The sequence below is a fragment of the Salarias fasciatus genome, chromosome 3, assembly GCF_902148845.1.
Source record: "Salarias fasciatus chromosome 3, fSalaFa1.1, whole genome shotgun sequence".
NCBI classification, from domain to species: Eukaryota; Metazoa; Chordata; class Actinopteri; order Blenniiformes; family Blenniidae; genus Salarias; species Salarias fasciatus.
In genome coordinates, this window is record NC_043747.1 from 25355998 (window position 1) to 25375050 (window position 19053).

The 19053-nt window shown below is 43.8% G+C and overlaps 1 long non-coding RNA gene across 2 annotated transcripts; it reads left to right on the forward strand.

Moving 5' to 3' along the window:
* The first annotated feature begins 989 nt into the window (after window positions 1–989).
* Window positions 990–14314, forward strand: LOC115381785 (uncharacterized). 2 transcript variants are annotated; one of them, XR_003930449.1, is made up of 8 exons: window positions 990–1161; window positions 4931–5080; window positions 7598–7717; window positions 7985–8053; window positions 10760–10879; window positions 11739–11858; window positions 12125–12769; window positions 12995–14314. It is a non-coding gene; the product is annotated as an uncharacterized LOC115381785 (long non-coding RNA). The 2 variants fall into 2 exon arrangements; XR_003930448.1 differs by having other exon boundaries at window positions 1002–1161; window positions 12125–14314.
* The last annotated feature ends 4739 nt before the right edge of the window (window positions 14315–19053 follow it).

The following is a 19053-nucleotide window of genomic DNA, read 5'->3' on the forward strand; positions in this document are numbered from 1 at the left end:
GATTTCATGCTTTATCTTTCACATTTCCTCTGAATGACCGTGTTTGGCTTCAGGCCGGTCCCAGACGGTATTTCAGGGTAGAGACAGATGTGTGAGGGGGGCACAGGGTGGAGGGTGGGGGCAGGGCCGGCGATTAGGCTGGGCATCCGGGGCACTTGCCCAGGGCGCCGAGCCATAGGGGGGCGCTTGATGTGGCCGTGAGGCGCACCGCCCAAGTTGCGCTGCTGTGACGGCTGTTTGAGCAACGCGCCCCTTGACAAATATTGACGACTCCAACCCCCCCCCCCCCCAACAACTCTTGCGGCGCGACTCTCTGCGACACTACCACGGGGCGTCAGGCTTGCCCAGGGTGCCTGAGAAGCCCGTGCCGGCCCTGGGTGGAGGGTGGGGTCATTTTATCAGGCCTCCACCTGGAAACCCCTCCAGCGTCTCATCTGAAGGTGAAGCTCCTGCTGTGGTCTCAGAGGAAAACAGAAAAGGCTTTGACATTATTTTATTAGAAGCGTTTTTTCTGCCTCAGTACCGTCTGGAGTGGGGGGGGGGGGGGGGGGGGGGGGGGGGGGGGTTGGGGGGGGGGGGGGTGTTATTAGTTTATCACCCAACCCTATGTGTGTGTGCAAGTGTTTGAATTTATTTTTAAACATGTGGGCCAAGTAATCACTTTCAGCTGTTTCTTGTGCCCTATTTAAAATGAAAAAAAAAAAAAAAACCCAAAGTAACCATTATCAGTAAATCAAACAATTTTCTGATGGAAACACTTTATTTTTGCAGGAGATTAATACATCTGATCACTAGGAGGAAATGATTTAACTGAATACTAGTTAAAGACCTCAAGAGATCATTTTACTCAACTGTGCAACTGTTTTACACTTCTGAGTCTTGAAATCCATTTAAACTCTGGTTAGTTTCACATCCAAACCGCTGGACATGAAACATGGTTTTGTGAGTCAGTTTTGAGCTGTGAGGCTGATTTTATGTCAGACCTGGCAACCCGCTGCTTGAGCCTCCACCCGACACATTTCCTGTTCTCTGTGGAGAGAAGGGCGCTGTCTCGTTGCGCACTTATTATTCTGCTATAAACCTCCGTTCTAACTGCATCGTCTCGCTGTGAAACCTGCTCTGTGTCTCCAGGGATCTCTGCTCCGCCGTGAGGAAGAACCAGTGAGTTTTAATCAGCCTCAATGTTTCACTGCGTCTCCAGACTTTAGAGCTTTTAGATTCATTAAAACCTTCAAACTGGACGGATGGGATCGATTTGATTCTCTGTTTCACATTTGATCTGAATTTGTCACGTTTGGTTCCCTTTATTCTTTTTTTCTCACTGAGAACAGGAGACTGATGAAAGTGAAAGTAAAAAACGGATTAAAAGCGTTTTTTTTCGGAGTGGGGGTCTGTATTTGTTGCTGGTTGTTTTTCTTTGTGCAGTTTGATCTGGATAAAAACCCGCATGAACTCTGCCCTGTTATTTATATCAGGCCGTTTCTAGCTTCATGGGGGCCCTAGGCAAGATGTTGGTTGGGGGCCCCTATTTTGTCAGACTGTAATGAAGAAATTTCTAACCCTTTAGATGGTCGCCTAAGCCTAGGCTACAGTTAAAATCAAACGTCTTAAGAGTTGAGCCACTCAGGCAAGTTAAACCAATGAAACTATAATACAAGGAAAACCATCCTCTATATGTCAATAAATAAAACAGATTGAGAATTTATTTAAAAAAAAAGTTTACTTTAAATCAGAAAACATAACAAATCAGCATGTATTTTAAAGTGCAAAAATCAAAACAAACCACCGCTTAAAATAATACTTAACACTACAGTCTCACACTCAGCACAACAGCTAATAACACACTATTCACAGTAACAGTCACAGTATATTGTGTTCAAAATGTCTACTTCCTAGCTTTCTGCCATCTTATTTTCTGGGGAACGTAAAAACAGAACTGATCTGAAATGGCCCTCTACTATATCAGTTCTGAATGAATCAGAGAAAACTGACGGCCACTGGCCAGTCAGCTAGATCAAAAACAGGCAGCTGACCATGTAAATGTGCAGTTGATGGTTCCTGGGCAGAAAGAGGTTCTAAGGTAAGTGATTGTTCTGGAGCTTTCTGGACAGAAGGAGGTTCGGAGGCACGTGATGGCCCTGGGGCTTCCTCGTCAGGATGTTCAGACGATCCCTCAGGCTCGATGTCTGGAGCTCCAAAATATTTTAGAATTACTCCTGCAAAGACAAAGCTCATTAGGTTATCAAGCAAAAAATAGATCCTGAATGCATATTCTATTTTACTATTACAGTGTTGTTGCAGCAATACAGAAAATTTAAATTTACCAGTTTTTATATTAAACATTGTGATGTACAGTGTCCCTTTAAAGTTTGTACCCAGTTGCAAAGTTGCCACTTTTAAGTTTTCTGCATTAGTTTACCAATTGTACTAAATTAATAAAACTAAGACAAATGAACCACTGCCATAACAGTCTAAAATAAGAATAAAACACCATGCCTAATATTTATAAATCACATTACACTGATCACATTGACACACTAATCAAACACATTACTTGTATTTGTTTTTATTGATTTAATACTATTTTATTTTCTTATTGGTTTTAAATTATGTAGTTATTTTTATTCTTATACTTGAAGTTTTTTTTGGAGCGCACTTTGGTCACTGTATGTAAAGGGCTCTATTAATTAAATGTTGATCGATTGATCGATTAAAAAACAAACCTTTAAAATAGTTCTTTAAATTAAAAACAAAAAAGTAGCACCATTTTAATTAGAGCCCAATACAATACACACTAAACTTAGCAAATGAATTCTAACTAATCATAAAATAAAGTGTAAAATACGTGAGAGACAACTTCCACTGAACAATGACAGAGCAGACTACGACGACAACATGTCCTCGCTCCTTATAATCTGAATAAAGGGGTCTACGGGTCTGGATGACTTACCTTTATCCTTTGAACGTTTTTCATCCTCAGTCTTCTTTTTCTTCTGTTTTTCTGCTCCGCTGGAATAATTTCTTTCTGGTGCGATTAAGGTTTGTTTTGTTAATCCTCTCGCTAATGACGGGTAGCTGTCAATCATTCCCATCATACCTGTGGCGGCCGCTACGTGACGTCACTTGCTGTGTGACAGTGGTCCAACAGACTAATAATGCCACAAAAGCACCAGCCACAGCTTATCATTGCAGTTTATTTTATTTATATCCAACATTTTTAGGCATGTAAGAGGTGTAATAAACAAGAGCTAGCTACAGATAAAAACTGGACATTTTCAACCTCAGAAGAGGTTGAACATGCAGCTTTGGGGCCCCCTGGTGGCTTGGGGGCCCTAGGCATTCGCCTAGTTGGCCTATAGGAAGAAACGGCCCTGATTTATATGATTACTAAATAAACTGCGTTTGTCCTTTTCTTCACCCGGACGCGGTGGCAGTGAGGTGTGTGTGTGTGTGTGTGTGTGTGTGTGTGTGTGTGTGTGTGTGTGTGTGTGTGTTTGCATAGAGAGAGAGAGAGAGAGAGAGAGAGAGAGAGAGAGAGAGGGTGTATGTGCGTGCGTGCGTGCGTGTGTGTTTTGGCTCTGTAAATGTTTTATGTTGGTTTTCTTTGTGCAGTTACATGTTTAATCTTAATACAACCTGCATGAACTCCACTCTGCTGTTCAAGCAGTTTCCAGAAACAGTTGTTTGTGTGTGTGTGTGTGTGTGTGTGTGTGTGAGTGTGTGTAGAATGTTTTATTGTTTTCTCTAAAGTTTTTTGAGTGATGAAGATTCAAATCGAGCATCTCATTTAATCTCTGGACCACCGCACCAGCCACCAGTTCACCATCAGAGAGACTGATTAGTGTCGCCACATGACAGTGATCAAGTCTGAAACACCAGAGGATGACTGGCTGCTGTTCTGGACAATAAATCTGTAAGAAGTGATGAAGAGATGCTACTTGAGGACAGAGAGGAGGTGGAAGGACAGTCAGTAATCGCACACAGCGAAACCAAATTATCCCTCCACACACACCTCTCTGCCCTGCAGTCCAGCTCAGCCCCCCCCCCCCCCCCCCCCCCCCCCCCCCCCCCCCCCCCCCCACCACCACCACCACCACCACCACCACAACCACCAGACATGGTGAGCAGGTTCACTCTGTTTTTTCGGACAAATAGTTCTCCTTTTCTGTGTTCCACTTCCCATCTGTCTCTGTTTATCAGGCAACTTCCTGATAATGATGTCAACAAACAGAACAGCAACCCCCCCTCACCTTCTCTCTCTCCTCACAACACAGTTCAGCAGGTGATTCAGTGGACTGAATATCTACGTCCATGTGACCAGCCACGCCCTCCTCAATACGATCCCACCATAACTGACTTAATAATCCCAAAAATCCATCATTGACACATTAAAAGCTATTTACTCTGACCTCAGGATGAAAACTGAACGGTAGGAATGGCCACCGCATTGAGGGTCGCCGCTCCCGTCACATCTGGGAAGCGAAGCAGGGGACCCACCTGATTGAGTGTTGGCTTTAGCCCCGCCCCCAATGGAAACAAACCAATAGCATTCACCGACCAAATGCCCGGAAACCAACACCCTGACTTCCTCAGTGTATCAGTGTAAGATCCATAGAAGTCCCAGCTGGCGGCACTTCTTTTGTTTTCTGGGCTACTTCAGTAACTAAAGGTCAAATGATGTGAGTTTGAAATCGATGGATCTGATCTGATCTCACGGCGAGGTGCACGGCGGTCAGCCGTCAAAGTTTGAGTGTTTATGAATCGATTCAGGTTCGTTCACATCTGAATCGTGATGCACCTGACAATCTCACATTTTCCCCACCCCTTGTGTGTGTGTGTGTGTGTGTGTGTGTGTGTGTGTGTGTGTGTGTGTGTGTGTGTGTGTGTTGAAGAGGTGTGTCCTGATCCTTGCTGCTGTTTTCTCTCTCAGTTGACTGAAGATGTCTGGTGTGGATAAAGAGGAGGACGGATCAAAGTCTGACATCATATGGCGTGGTTCCACCTCCCATGCTCGACGCAACTCGACTCGGCTCTACCCCGCTTTTGGGCTTTTCCATCCGCCCGCTTTACCGCAACCCGGGTAGGTTTTCCGGCCCTGCTCCGGCCACCGGCTGAGTTGGGCTGGAAAGGTGACATCAAACACATAGTGGTCGCTGATTGGTCAGTGATTTTGACCAATCAGCCACCAGCTGTGGCTAAAGTGAAATCTAATCTTTGTGTGTGTGTGTGTGTGGGGGGGGGGGGGGGGGGAATATTCGGATCGCAAAATTATTCGCTGAATGTCATCATAGTGACCATCGTCTGAACAGGAAGCAGCCACGTGCATGTACGTGGGCGCAATCTCGTGCACGCACACGGAGGAGGTGCCGGAGAGGGAGAGGGAGGGACTGTGTGAGAGTGGCACGAAGGAGGGGGCGTGGTTTACAGTTCCAATCCAGAGAATCAGGTAGTGTAGCTTTAATGTGCTGATACGGAGGAGAAACAGAGGAGCTTGGACGGTAAATGAACAAAATAATAGCAATAAAAACAATGTCAGCAAAGCGGACAGTAACTCCATGGTCTGCTGGGGAGGTTCAGGAGCTCATTTGTTTCGTGGGGGATGAAAAGATCCAGCTGGAGCTGATGGTGTAGCCAGAAGTTTTTCAAGACCTCCCCGAGTTGGTGGCGAACCACGGATCACACTGGACCTCAGCCCAAAGCCGAGAAAAACTGAAATGACAAGGACCAGAACTGAAAGCGCGGGGCTGGAGACGGTTCCAACGGATGGACGCGATCTATGGCCACCGACTCATAAACACCGGAAGGGATGCGGCCGCGGCGAGGCTATGGCGCTGCTGGAGACACCGATGGAGGACGATGGTGAGATTTTACTCAACAGTGTTTGTTATAAGGATGAAAAAATGAGTTATCTGGATTGAGAGTTTGTGTAAGAATGTATTTAGAAGCTGCTACTCTCAGGAGTTTACAGTCATTGTCCTCGGAGTAAACGCTGCTGATGGCAAATGTAACGCCTGATATTTAATAAAACCACCGGGCGAAGTTTCAGCTTCTCAAGCACTTTTAATTTCAGCATATGCATAAAGATCCTGAATCATCAGGATTCTTTTCCTTCAGGTAGTGAAATGGAATGTTTTTCCCTTCAGTATTATGTAAAAAAAAAAAGGACTGCAGATAGTCAATATTAAAGCCTTCGACTGTCACTAGTTTTTTTTTTTTTTTGGGGGGGGAGGGGGGTACAGCTCTTTGACAGCATTGCTCTACTAAAGTTATCAAACACGTTTTAAAGTCCCTCCTAAGGATCAAGTTGGAATTTCGAAATGTATAGAACATGTTAGGGCTGAGTTTGAACTACAGTGACTTGACTTTATTGTTCTTTCAATGTGTGTGTATTCTATTTCGTTCAGTGAGGAGGGTTTGGTCTCCCCGTCTGAACTCCCAGACTCTCCTGCCATGACAGCAGCTCCAGCCTCTGAGCTGGCCGGAGCATCAACACCAGCACCACCTTCTCCACCTGCACAGGGACCGTCTCCTCCACCAGCTGCTCTGCATCGTAGGTTTCCTTACCACTGTTTCTTCATACAGCTTTATAAATATATGGACATATATTTTCTAAATTGCAAAGGGGGGTAGTCCAGTTGCTTTTCAGTAATAAACACTGATATCAAGACAAATGCCTCAATCAAAATGTGAAGGCTCATCTGAATCTCTCTGCATATTTATACATTTTTTAAAGTCACACACCGGTATGAATGCAGTCATGGGATTTGTAAACGAGTGTGCAATGTCAAGTAGTTACACAAAAACCATCAAAACTAGAAGATGATGAGGGATTGAACAACATTTAATATCAGTTCCCATCACTCTGTTTAGGCCTGAGAAACAGGACCCTGCTCCAGCCAGATGTCTGCTGTCCTGCCAGAAATCCTTTCTGAGGATCTTGAGCATCAGAGGCTGAACCAGATCCAGTGAGACGAACATCTGAAATGGTCCTCAGTGATGCTGAACTTCTGGAATGCTCCTCAGTGATGCTGGAGAATCCAGGGAGCAGGAGGGAAGAGAGTGACGCCATGCTGCTTTCAATCTCAGACTGATAACTTTGAGCTGTTCACTCAAGTCACACTGAAGAAAGCTCGAACATGACAATGTGATGCATTCAAAGACGATTGGCAGTTCACAATGTTTTCTGAAATAAATAAATAAAGAGATGACAAAATGAGACACCAAAAATAAATGTGAAGTGTCTGAGAACCATGTTTAAACCACGTTGTCTAACAGGAACAACTTTGGAATGTGTCTAATGTTCCAGATCTCTCCCAGCAGACTGCAACCCTGACGAGGATTTACTTTTCCTTTTCATTTCAACAAACGAGTTTCCTCATTGTTCACAAGAACAAAGCGCCTTTTCAGATTTTATATTTGTGTTTGTATTGTCATCTAAATAAGAAAAAAAGCAGTAATTCATCTTTCTCTGTAGACGTTTGAGTCTGAACTGTTTGAATCTGTTGATGATAAATCACTGACTGGAGAGAGTGTGTGTGTGTGTGTGTGTGTGTGTGTGTGTGTGTGTGTGTGTGTGTGTGTGTGTGTGTGTGTGTAGACGTTTTCAGCTCAGACCCACAGCAGAGTCTTCAGCATCCAGCAGGTTGTCTATGAGGAGTGACCGGTCCAAAGACGACCCGCTAAACTTCAGCGTTGAACCTGAGCGTTTAAGCAGAATGTAAGAAACTCTTTGTGTTCCTTTTATTTCATCATTTCCAGTGTGTATTGACTGTTTCTTCTGTTTCCACCACCTTTATTCAGGCCAAATGCTTAATTTCAGTAATTTGCTTTCATATTCTATCTTTGTTTTTGTTTATTGAAACTCCACAGAAAAAATACAGGTTTCCAAATGTCACTTGTGCTGCTTGTGTGTGTGTGTGTGTGTGTGTGTGTGTGTGTGTGTGTGTGTGTGTGTGTGTGTGTGTGTGTGTGTGTGTGTGTGTAGAAGTCAGCGGCTCAGACGCATATTGTCCTTGAAGAGTGACCGGTCCAAAGATGACCCACTAAACTTTAGGTGAGTTCAGACAGTTTGAGGCGTTGTACGGCCGGCAGCCCAAATGAAACATCCAGAATCCTTTGCTCCTCCTGATTTGGCAGCCTTGGGAAGTCCCATATGATTGGCTGAGGAAGCCAGAGGAAGTGAAGGGTTAGCCCCGCCCACTGAAGTTGTTTCGGCCCAGACCTCTGAGTTTGAAAGACAAAGTGATGGAGTTGATGATCTTTCTTCTGATTGGATGGAGAAGACAGATTGTTCAGGGGGAATGTTTCATAAATAATGGGCCATAAATAAGAATGTTTGTAATTATTTTCATAGCAAATTTATTACTTATTGTAGCTTTAGTAATGTGCAACAAATTGGGGGGAAAAAAATAGAAAGATGGAATCCATCGGAATGGGGCAGCAATAACCCTTGTAAGTTTGTGTGAGTCTGTGGTTGCAGCGTTTGAGTCTGAACTGTTCGAATCTCTTGAGGGATGTGCGATACCACTTTTTTCCAGACCGATACCGAGTACGAGTACTTCATCTTCAGTACTCACCGATAGAGTACTCATACCGATACTTTTCATACATGACATTTAAAAAAATGCACTGACAGATCATTTTTGAAAAATGACTAATTTCTAAAAAAAAAAAAAAAAAAAAAAAAAAAAGGCAGCACAGCCACTATTAGCTATGTCCCAATCAAGTTTTTGCCTCCAATTCCGAATCCGAGTCATTTCATTTTGAACCAATACCGATGCTGAGTCCCAATCCGATCAGACATGCTCGCGCTACTAGCTTCACACTGCTTCCATGTTGACTGCCGCTGTAACCAATAGCGTCACAGTAAGGAAATGATGTCATGACGCATGTATTTCCCCTTCTCTGTGGAGGAGAGAGGACCCACTCTGAGCCACCGCAGAACTCCAGATCTGATTAAAAAAGTAATGAAAATAACTCACCATACAAGGGGGGACCCAAAAGTTCCCAGACTGTGGTTATAACTTTTTATTTCTTAATCTTCGCAAATATTTGAAACTGTCACCTTCAAAATACTCTCCTTTGGCTTGAATACAACACCGCTGCACCCGAGATTTTCACTGTTCAGAAGAGTCGGCATAACCGTGTGTAACTGTGCCTTTAAAATAGAACTTCGATCAACCCCCCCCCCGTATGCCTGTCTTACCTCTCCAGTTTCAACTTTGACAACAAAAAGCAGTCGCCTGGGGCCAGATCAGGTGAATATGGCGGTGGGGAGACTGGCTGGTCACGGTTTTAGTCGAAAAATATGCTTCACGCACAACATTTGGTGCTATTTCTGTGCGTAACGGGGCGTCCTGTGGTCTGCTGTCTGTTATGATGCGGCCATTTCCGGGTGCCTTCATCTCACTGCTTGTAATAACCGCCTGAGGATGATCTGTCTGGATCTCTACAATACTCCCATCAGTTCTGCAATGTCATCAAAAGTCCTGCGTGGATCTTCCAGGACGTCTTCTTCAGTTGTTGTGATGTTTTCCTCTGTTCTGGAAGTGGATTGTTGTCCTCTGCGTGCCTGGTCTTCGTGATGTAATCTGATTACTCTTAAAGGGCCCAAACCACTCAGACACCCCAAGAATCCTTAAAGAATATCTGCAACATGGTGAGTGTTTCTGCCGCAGTTTTTCCCCAATAAAAAAACAAAATGTTTTGACAGAGCGCATATCAGTGGATATCCGCCATCTTGAAAAATCGAAGAGCGGGGTGTAACTCTGTCAACATAAACAATGACTGTCGGCTAACCGCATCACTGGGGAAGACCAAACCTGGCACAGTTATGCATGAGGTTATCCTGTAGCGACATCTAGCGGCCAACGTCAGAACTGCATCGTATTTTTCTATTAATAGAATTAGTCCGGTTACTTTTGGGTCCCCCCTTGTATATCTGAGTCCGGATCGGGAGGTAATGTCGATTCCGATCAATTCCCCAAACACGTGATCGAGCCAGATTCCCGATCACGTGTTCGGATCGGGACATATCGAGCCACTATGTTTAAGTCCAAAATAATTGTCTGAAAAATAAAACAAACAACTCTTTGAGTTTTACTTCAGTTTCTCGGTCTTCTGCAGAGTTTGCTGTCAGGTTGGCTGCAGGAGTTTTTTTTTTTTCCCAGCACAACAGCGTCAGCCTCTCGTCAGACTCTCGTCCACATGCTTCACCCTGAGGCGTTTCAACAAATTACTAGTGCTTATTGAACAAGATGGCACATCTCCTCTAGCAATTTTAGCATAGCAGAGTTAGCATTCTGCAAAGCTTGGCTCGTTTTCACTTATATAAAAGAATTTCCACACCGGCGAAGTTTTGGTGAGATGAGCAGCCGTTCTGGATTCATTCCTGTTGTCTCTGCACTGGATGGGACGCTCATGGAGAACTCAATCCGCTGCAGCGATTGTCAGCGCCAACTCCCGGAGAGGAGGGCTTCTTCCTCTTTCATGTTTAACGGCAGCTTGCATCCCATTTGGTTGCACTACCGCCATCTGCTGGTGAGGAGGGCTTACTACGCGTGGAATTTTCTTGCCTTGAGTATCGGCGCCTGGCATCGGCAGCCTTCAAGAATACCTGATACTTTGGAATAAGGCCGGGATCGGCCCGATACCGATACCTGGTATCGGTACTCGCACACCCCTACTCTTGATGATAAGTGTGTGTGTGTGTGTGTGTATGTGTGTGTGTGTGTGTGTGTGTGTGTGTGTGTGTGTGTAGAGGTTTTCAGCTCAGACCCAGAGCAGAGTCTTCAGCATCCAGCGGGTTGTCTATGAGGAGTGACCGGTCCAAAGATGACCCGCTAAACTTCAGCGTTGAACCTGAGCGTTTAAGCAGAATGTAAGAAACTCTTTGTGCTCCTTTTATTTCATCAATTCCAGTGTGTATTGACTGTTCTGGCTGAAGCAGCTCAAATCGTTCAATGTGTCAAGATAGATTTTCTTTTTCATACGGCAGATTTATTCAGGCCAGATGTTCAAATTCAGCGATGTGTTTTCATATTCTATCTTTCTTTATTGAAACTCCACAGAAAAATATCCAGGTTTCCAAATGCCACTTATGCTGCTCTGTGATTTTTTTTTCTCTTTGGGAACGGGGGTGTGATAAACAAAAAATGAGGCCAATTTATATGGTTGACAGTCGATATGTCGCAGTTGGCTTCACATCTGGTGTTAAAAGAGACCTAGAGAGGGGAGAGAGGGATGAAAATAAATAACTAATAACCTAAACTACCACTGTCCCTATCCGAGAGACAAACATTAAATTACAATTCATCAAACATTGCAATGTGATTGGTAGTTGATAATGTTTTCTGAAATAAATAAATAAAGAGATGACAAAATGAGACACCAAAAATAAATGTGAAGTGTCTGAGAACCATGTTTAAACCACGTTGTCTAACAGGAACAACTTTGGAATGTGTCTAATGTTCCAGATCTCTCTCAGCAGACTGCATCCCTGCAACAAACGAGTTTCCTCAATGTTCACAAGAACAAAGCGCCTTTTCAGATTTTATGTTTGTGTTTGTATTGTCATCTAAATAAGAAAAAAGGCAGTAATTCATCTTTCTCTGTAGACGTTTGAGTCTGAACTGTTTGAATCTGTTGATGATAAATCACTGACTGGAGTGTGTGTGTGTGTGTGCGTGTGTGTGTGTGTGTGTGTGTGTGTGTGTGTGTGTGTGTGTGTATGTGTATAGACGTTTTCAGCTCAGACCCAGAGCAGAGTCTTTAGCATCCAGCAGGTTGTCTGTGAGGAGTGACCGGACCAAAGACGACCCGCTAAACTTCAGCGTTGAACCTGAGCCTTTAAGCAGAATGTAAGAAACTCTTTGTGCTCCTTTTATTTAATCAATTCCAGTGTGTATTGACTGTTCTGGCTGAAGCAGCTCAAATCGTTCAATGTGTCAAGATAGATTTTCTTCTGTTTCCACCACCTTTATTCAGGTCAAATGCTTAATTTCAGTAATTTGCTTTCATATTATATCTTTGGTTTGTTTATTGAAACACCACAGAAAAAATACAGGTTTCCAAATGTCACTTGTGCTGCTTGTGTGTGTGTGTGTGTGTGTGTGTGTGTGTGTAGAGGTCAGCAGCTCAGACGCAGTGCAGAGTCTTCAGAATCCAGCAGGTTGTCCTTGAAGAGTGACCGGTCCAAAGATGACCCACTAAACTTTAGGTGAGTTCAGACAGTTTGAGGCGTTGTACGGCCGGCAGCCCAAATGAAACATCCAGAATCCTTTGCTTCTCCTGATTTGGCAGCCTTGGGAAGTCCCATATGATTGGCTGAGGAAGCCAGAGGAAGTGAAGGGTTAAACCACGTTGTCTAACAGGAACAACTTTGGAATGTGTCTAATGTTCCAGATCTCTCCCAGCAGACTGCAACCCTGACGAGGATTTACTTTTCCTTTTCATTTCAACAAACGAGTTTCCTCATTGTTCACAAGAACAAAGCGCCTTTTCAGATTTTATATTCGTGTTTGTATTGTCATCTAAATAAGAAAAAAAGCAGTAATTCATCTTTCTCTGTAGACGTTTGAGTCTGAACTGTTTGAATCTGTTGATGATAAATCACTGACTGGAGAGAGTGTGTGTGTGTGTGTGTGTATAGAGGTTTTCAGCTCAGACCCACAGCAGAGTCTTCAGCATCCAGCAGGTTGTCTATGAGGAGTGACCGGTCCAAAGACGACCCGCTAAACTTCAGCGTTGAACCTGAGCGTTTAAGCAGAATGTAAGAAACTCTTTGTGTTCCTTTTATTTCATCATTTCCAGTGTGTATTGACTGTTTCTTCTGTTTCCACCACCTTTATTCAGGCCAAATGCTTAATTTCAGTAATTTGCTTTCATATTCTATCTTTGTTTTTGTTTATTGAAACTCCACAGAAAAAATACAGGTTTCCAAATGTCACTTGTGCTGCTTGTGTGTGTGTGTGTGTGTGTGTGTGTGTGTGTGTAGAGGACAGCGGCTCAGACGCATGTCGTCCTTGAAGAGTGACCGGTCAAAAGATGACCCACTAAACTTTAGTTGAGTTCAGACAGTTTGAGGCGTTGTACGGCCGGCAGCCCAAATGAAACATCCAGAATCCTTTGCTCCTCCTGATTTGGCAGCCTTGGGAAGTCCCATATGATTGGCTGAGGAAGCCAGAGGAAGTGAAGGGTTAGCCCCGCCCACTGAAGTTGTTTCGGCCCAGACCTCTGAGTTTGAAAGACAAAGTGATGGAGGTGATGATCTTTCTTCTGATTGGATGGAGAAGACAGATTGTTCAGGGGGAATGTTTCATAAATAATGGGCCGAAAATAAGAATGTTTGTAATTATTTTCATAGCAAATTTATTACTTATTGTAGCTTTAGTAATGTGCAACAAATTGGGGGAAAAAAATAGAAAGATGGAATCCATCGGAAAGGGGCAGCAATAACCCTTGTAAGTTTGTGTGAGTCTGTGGTTGCAGCGTTTGAGTCTGAACTGTTCGAATCTCTTGAGGGATGTGCGATACCACTTTTTTCCAGACCGATACCGAGTACGAGTACTTCATCTTCAGTACTCACCGATAGAGTACTCATACCGATACTTTTCATACATGACATTTAAAAAAATGCACTGACAGATCATTTTTGAAAAATGACTAATTTCTAAAAAAAAAAAAAAAAAAAAAAAAAAAAAAGGCAGCACAGCCACTATTAGCTATGTCCCAATCAAGTTTTTGCCTCCAATTCCGAATCCGAGTCATTTCATTTTGAACCAATACCGATGCTGAGTCCCAATCCGATCAGACATGCTCGCGCTACTAGCTTCACACTGCTTCCATGTTGACTGCCGCTGTAACCAATAGCGTCACAGTAAGGAAATGATGTCATGACGCATGTATTTCCCCTTCTCTGTGGAGGAGAGAGGACCCACTCTGAGCCACCGCAGAACTCCAGATCTGATTAAAAAAGTAATGAAAATAACTCACCATACAAGGGGGGACCCAAAAGTTCCCAGACTGTGGTTATAACTTTTTATTTCTTAATCTTCGCAAATATTTGAAACTGTCACCTTCAAAATACTCTCCTTTGGCTTGAATACAACACCGCTGCACCCGAGATTTTCACTGTTCAGAAGAGTCGGCATAACCGTGTGTAACTGTGCCTTTAAAATAGAACTTCGATCAACCCCCCCCCCGTATGCCTGTCTTACCTCTCCAGTTTCAACTTTGACAACAAAAAGCAGTCGCCTGGGGCCAGATCAGGTGAATATGGCGGTGGGGAGACTGGCTGGTCACGGTTTTAGTCGAAAAATATGCTTCACGCACAACATTTGGTGCTATTTCTGTGCGTAACGGGGCGTCCTGTGGTCTGCTGTCTGTTATGATGCGGCCATTTCCGGGTGCCTTCATCTCACTGCTTGTAATAACCGCCTGAGGATGATCTGTCTGGATCTCTACAATACTCCCATCAGTTCTGCAATGTCATCAAAAGTCCTGCGTGGATCTTCCAGGACGTCTTCTTCAGTTGTTGTGATGTTTTCCTCTGTTCTGGAAGTGGATTGTTGTCCTCTGCGTGCCTGGTCTTCGTGATGTAATCTGATTACTCTTAAAGGGCCCAAACCACTCAGACACCCCAAGAATCCTTAAAGAATATCTGCAACATGGTGATTGTTTCTGCCGCAGTTTTTCCCCAATAAAAAACAAAATGTTTTGACAGAGCGCATATCAGTGGATATCCGCCATCTTGAAAAATCGAAGAGCGGGGTGTAACTCTGTCAACATAAACAATGACTGTCGGCTAACCGCATCACTGGGGAAGACCAAACCTGGCACAGTTATGCATGAGGTTATCCTGTAGCAACATCTAGCGGCCAACGTCAGAACTGCATCGTATTTTTCTATTAATAGAATTAGTCCGGTTACTTTTGGGTCCCCCCTTGTATATCTGAGTCCGGATGGGGAAGTAACATCGATTCCGATCAATTCCCCAAACACGTGATCGAGCCAGATTCCCGATCACGTGTTCGGATCGGGACATATCGAGCCACTATGTTTAAGTCCAAAATAATTGTCTGAAAAATAAAACAAACAACTCTTTGAGTTTTACTTCAGTTTCTCGGTCTTCTGCAGAGTTTGCTGTCAGGTTGGCTGCAGGAGTTTTTTTTTTTTTCCCAGCACAACAGCGTCAGCCTCTCGTCAGACTCTCGTCCACATGCTTCACCCTGAGGCGTTTCAACAAATTACTAGTGCTTATTGAACAAGATGGCACATCTCCTCTAGCAATTTTAGCATAGCAGAGTTAGCATTCTGCAAAGCTTGGCTCGTTTTCACTTATATAAAAGAATTTCCACACCGGCGAAGTTTTGGTGAGATGAGCAGCCGTTCTGGATTCATTCCTGTTGTCTCTGCACTGGATGGGTCGCTCATGGAGAACTCAATCCGCTGCAGCGATTGTCAGCGCCAACTCCCGGAGAGGAGGGCTTCTTCCTCTTTCATGTTTAATGGCAGCTTGCATCCCATTTGGTTGCACTACCGCCATCTGCTGGTGAGGAGGGCTTACTACGCGTGGAATTTTCTTGCCTTGAGTATCGGCGCCTGGCATCGGTAGCCTTCAAGAATACCTGATACTTTGGAATAAGGCCGGGATCGGCCCGATACCGATACCTGGTATCGGTACTCGCACACCCCTACTCTTGATGATAAATCTCTGAGTGGAGTGTGTGTGTGTGTGTGTGTGTGTATGTGTGTGTGTGTGTGTGTGTGTGTGTGTGTGTATAGACGTTTTCAGCTCAGACCCAGAGCAGAGTCTTTAGCATCCAGCAGGTTGTCTATGAGGAGTGACCGGTCCAAAGACGACCCGCTAAACTTCAGCGTTGAACCTGAGCGTTTAAGCAGAATGTAAGAAACTCTTTGTGCTCCTTTTATTTCATCAATTCCAGTGTGTATTGACTGTTCTGGCTGAAGCAGCTCAAATCGTTCAATGTGTCAAGATAGAATTTCTTCTGTTTCCACCACCTTTATTCAGGCCAAATGCTTAATTTCAGTAATTTGCTTTCATATTATATCTTTGGTTTGTTTATTGAAACTCCACAGAAAAAATACAGGTTTCCAAATGTCACTTGTGCTGCTTGTGTGTGTGTGTGTGTGTGTGTGTGTGTGTGTGTGTGTGTGTGTGTGTGTGTGTGTGTGTGTGTGTGTAGACGTTTTGAGCTCAGACCCACAGCAGGGTCTTCAGCATCCAGCAGGTTGTCTATGAGGAGTGACCGGACCAAAGACGACCCGCTAAACTTCAGCGTTGAACCTGAGCGTTTAAGCAGAATGTAAGAAACTCTTTGTGTTCCTTTTATTTCATCATTTCCAGTGTGTATTGACTGTTTCTTCTGTTTCCACCACCTTTATTCAGGCCAAATGCTTAATTTCAGTAATTTGCTTTCATATTCTATCTTTGTTTTTGTTTATTGAAACTCCACAGAAAAAATACAGGTTTCCAAATGTCACTTGTGCTGCTTGTGTGTGTGGGTGTGTGTGTGTGTGTGTGTGTGTGTGTGTGTGTGTGTGTGTGTGTGTGTAGAGGTCAGCAGCTCAGACGCAGTGCAGAGTCTTCAGAATCCAGCAGGTTGTCCATGAAGAGTGACTGGTCCAAAGATGACCCACTAAACTTTAGGTGAGTTCAGACAGTTTGAGGCGTTGTACGGCCGGCAGCCCAAATGAAACATCCAGAATCCTTTGCTCCTCCTGATTTGGCAGCCTTGGGAAGTCCCATATGATTGGCTGAGGAAGCCAGAGGAAGTGAAGGGTTAGCCCCGCCCACTGAAGTTGTTTCGGCCCAGACCTCTGAGTTTGAAAGACAAAGTGATGGAGTTGATGATCTTTCTTCTGATTGGATGGAGAAGACAGATTGTTCAGGGGGAATGTTTCATCAATAATGGGCCGAAAATAAGAACGTTTGTAATTATTTTCATAGCAAATTTATTACTTATTGTAGCTTTAGTAATGTGCAGCAAATTGGGGGAAAAAAATAGAAAGATGGAATCCATCGGAATGGGGCAGCAATAACCCTTGTAAGTTTGTGTGAGTCTGTGGTTGCAGCGTTTGAGTCTGAACTGTTCGAATCTCTTGAGGGATGTGCGATACCACTTTTTTCCAGACCGATACCGAGTACGAGTACTTCATCTTCAGTACTCACCGATAGAGTTCTCGTCCCGATACTTTTCATACATGACATTTAAAAAAATGCACTGACAGATCATTTTTGAAAAATGACTTATTTCTAAAAAAAAAAAAAAAGGCAGCACAGCCACTATTAGGGATGTCCCAATCAAGTTTTTGCCTCCAATTCCGAATCCGCGTCTTGATGATAAATGTGTGTGTGTGTGTGTGTGTGTGTGTGTGTGTGTGTGTGTGTGTAGAGGTTTTCAGCTCAGACCCAGAGCAGAGTCTTCAGCATCCAGCAGGTTGTCTATGAGGAGTGACCGGTCCAAAGATGACCCGCTAAACTTCAGCGTTGAACCTGAGCGTTTAAGCAGAATGTAAGAAACTCTTTGTGCTCCTTTTATTTCATCAATTCCAGTGTGTATTGACTGTTCTGGCTGAAGCAGCTCAAATCGTTCAATGTGTCAAGATAGATTTTCTTTTTCATACGGCAGATTTATTCAGGCCAGATGTTCAAATTCAGCGATGTGTTTTCATATTCTATCTTTCTTTATTGAAACTCCACAGAAAAATATCCAGGTTTCCAAATGCCACTTATGCTGCTCTGTGATTTTTTTTTCTCTTTGGGAACGGGGGTGTGATAAACAAAAAATGAGGCCAATTTATATGGTTGACAGTCGATATGTCGCAGTTGGCTTCACATCTGGTGTTAAAAGAGACCTAGAGAGGGGAGAGAGGGATGAAAATAAATAACTAATAACCTAAACTACCACTGTCCCTATCCGAGAGACAAACATTAAATTACAATTCATCAAACATTGCAATGTGATTGGTAGTTGATAATGTTTTCTGAAATAAATAAATAAAGAGATGACAAAATGAGACACCAAAAATAAATGTGAAGTGTCTGAGAACCATGTTTAAACCACGTTGTCTAACAGGAACAACTTTGGAATGTGTCTAATGTTCCAGATCTCTCTCAGCAGACTGCATCCCTGCAACAAACGAGTTTCCTCAATGTTCACAAGAACAAAGCGCCTTTTCAGATTTTATGTTTGTGTTTGTATTGTCATCTAAATAAGAAAAAAGGCAGTAATTCATCTTTCTCTGTAGACGTTTGAGTCTGAACTGTTTGAATCTGTTGATGATAAATCACTGACTGGAGTGTGTGTGTGTGTGTGTGTGTGTGTGTGTGTGTGTGTGTGTGTGTGTGTGTAGAGGTCAGCAGCTCAGACACTCAGCAGAGTCTTATCGAGGTGAAAATCTTCTGCCCTTCTCCACGTTTCTGCTCTTCCCGCCGCTTCCCCTCCAATCAGCCTTCGATCCCACAGAGCCTTTTTGGATCCCAAAATCAAGGTGAGCAATAATGACCTTACGACTTCTGGCTTTTAGTGTGTGAGTTTATTCCAGTATAGGGATGCACATTTTATATTTTTTCTATGACCGATAACCGACCTTTAACCGGTTAAAAACCGTTAACCGATAAGATTTAAAGCCCGTCCATGCTTCACATGTCTGCGTGGGTGTGCGTTGCGCATTGCTCTGCACGGACCGATCTGCGGACGTCCGCGCAGCAGCCAGAATTTGTGACCGCGTTGCGCGCAGGTCGCGCATCGCCAGAGCGCCACACCAAACAAAACATGGCGCTAAAAGTGACGTCAGCCGGAGCTCCAGCCTGATCGCTCCACACACCAGAGTGAAAATCTCGTGGACGAGACAGCAGACTGTCTGGAGGGAGGAGAAGGTCTACCGACAGAATCGCTCCGGCGCCGCCCCAGTGATTCAGAAAACAGAAAAAAGGCTAAATAAACTTTAATATTTAATGATAACGTACTGACAATATATGTGCTTAATTTTCTCCAAATAATCTGTAATAAAGCAGCAGTTAAACAGTCT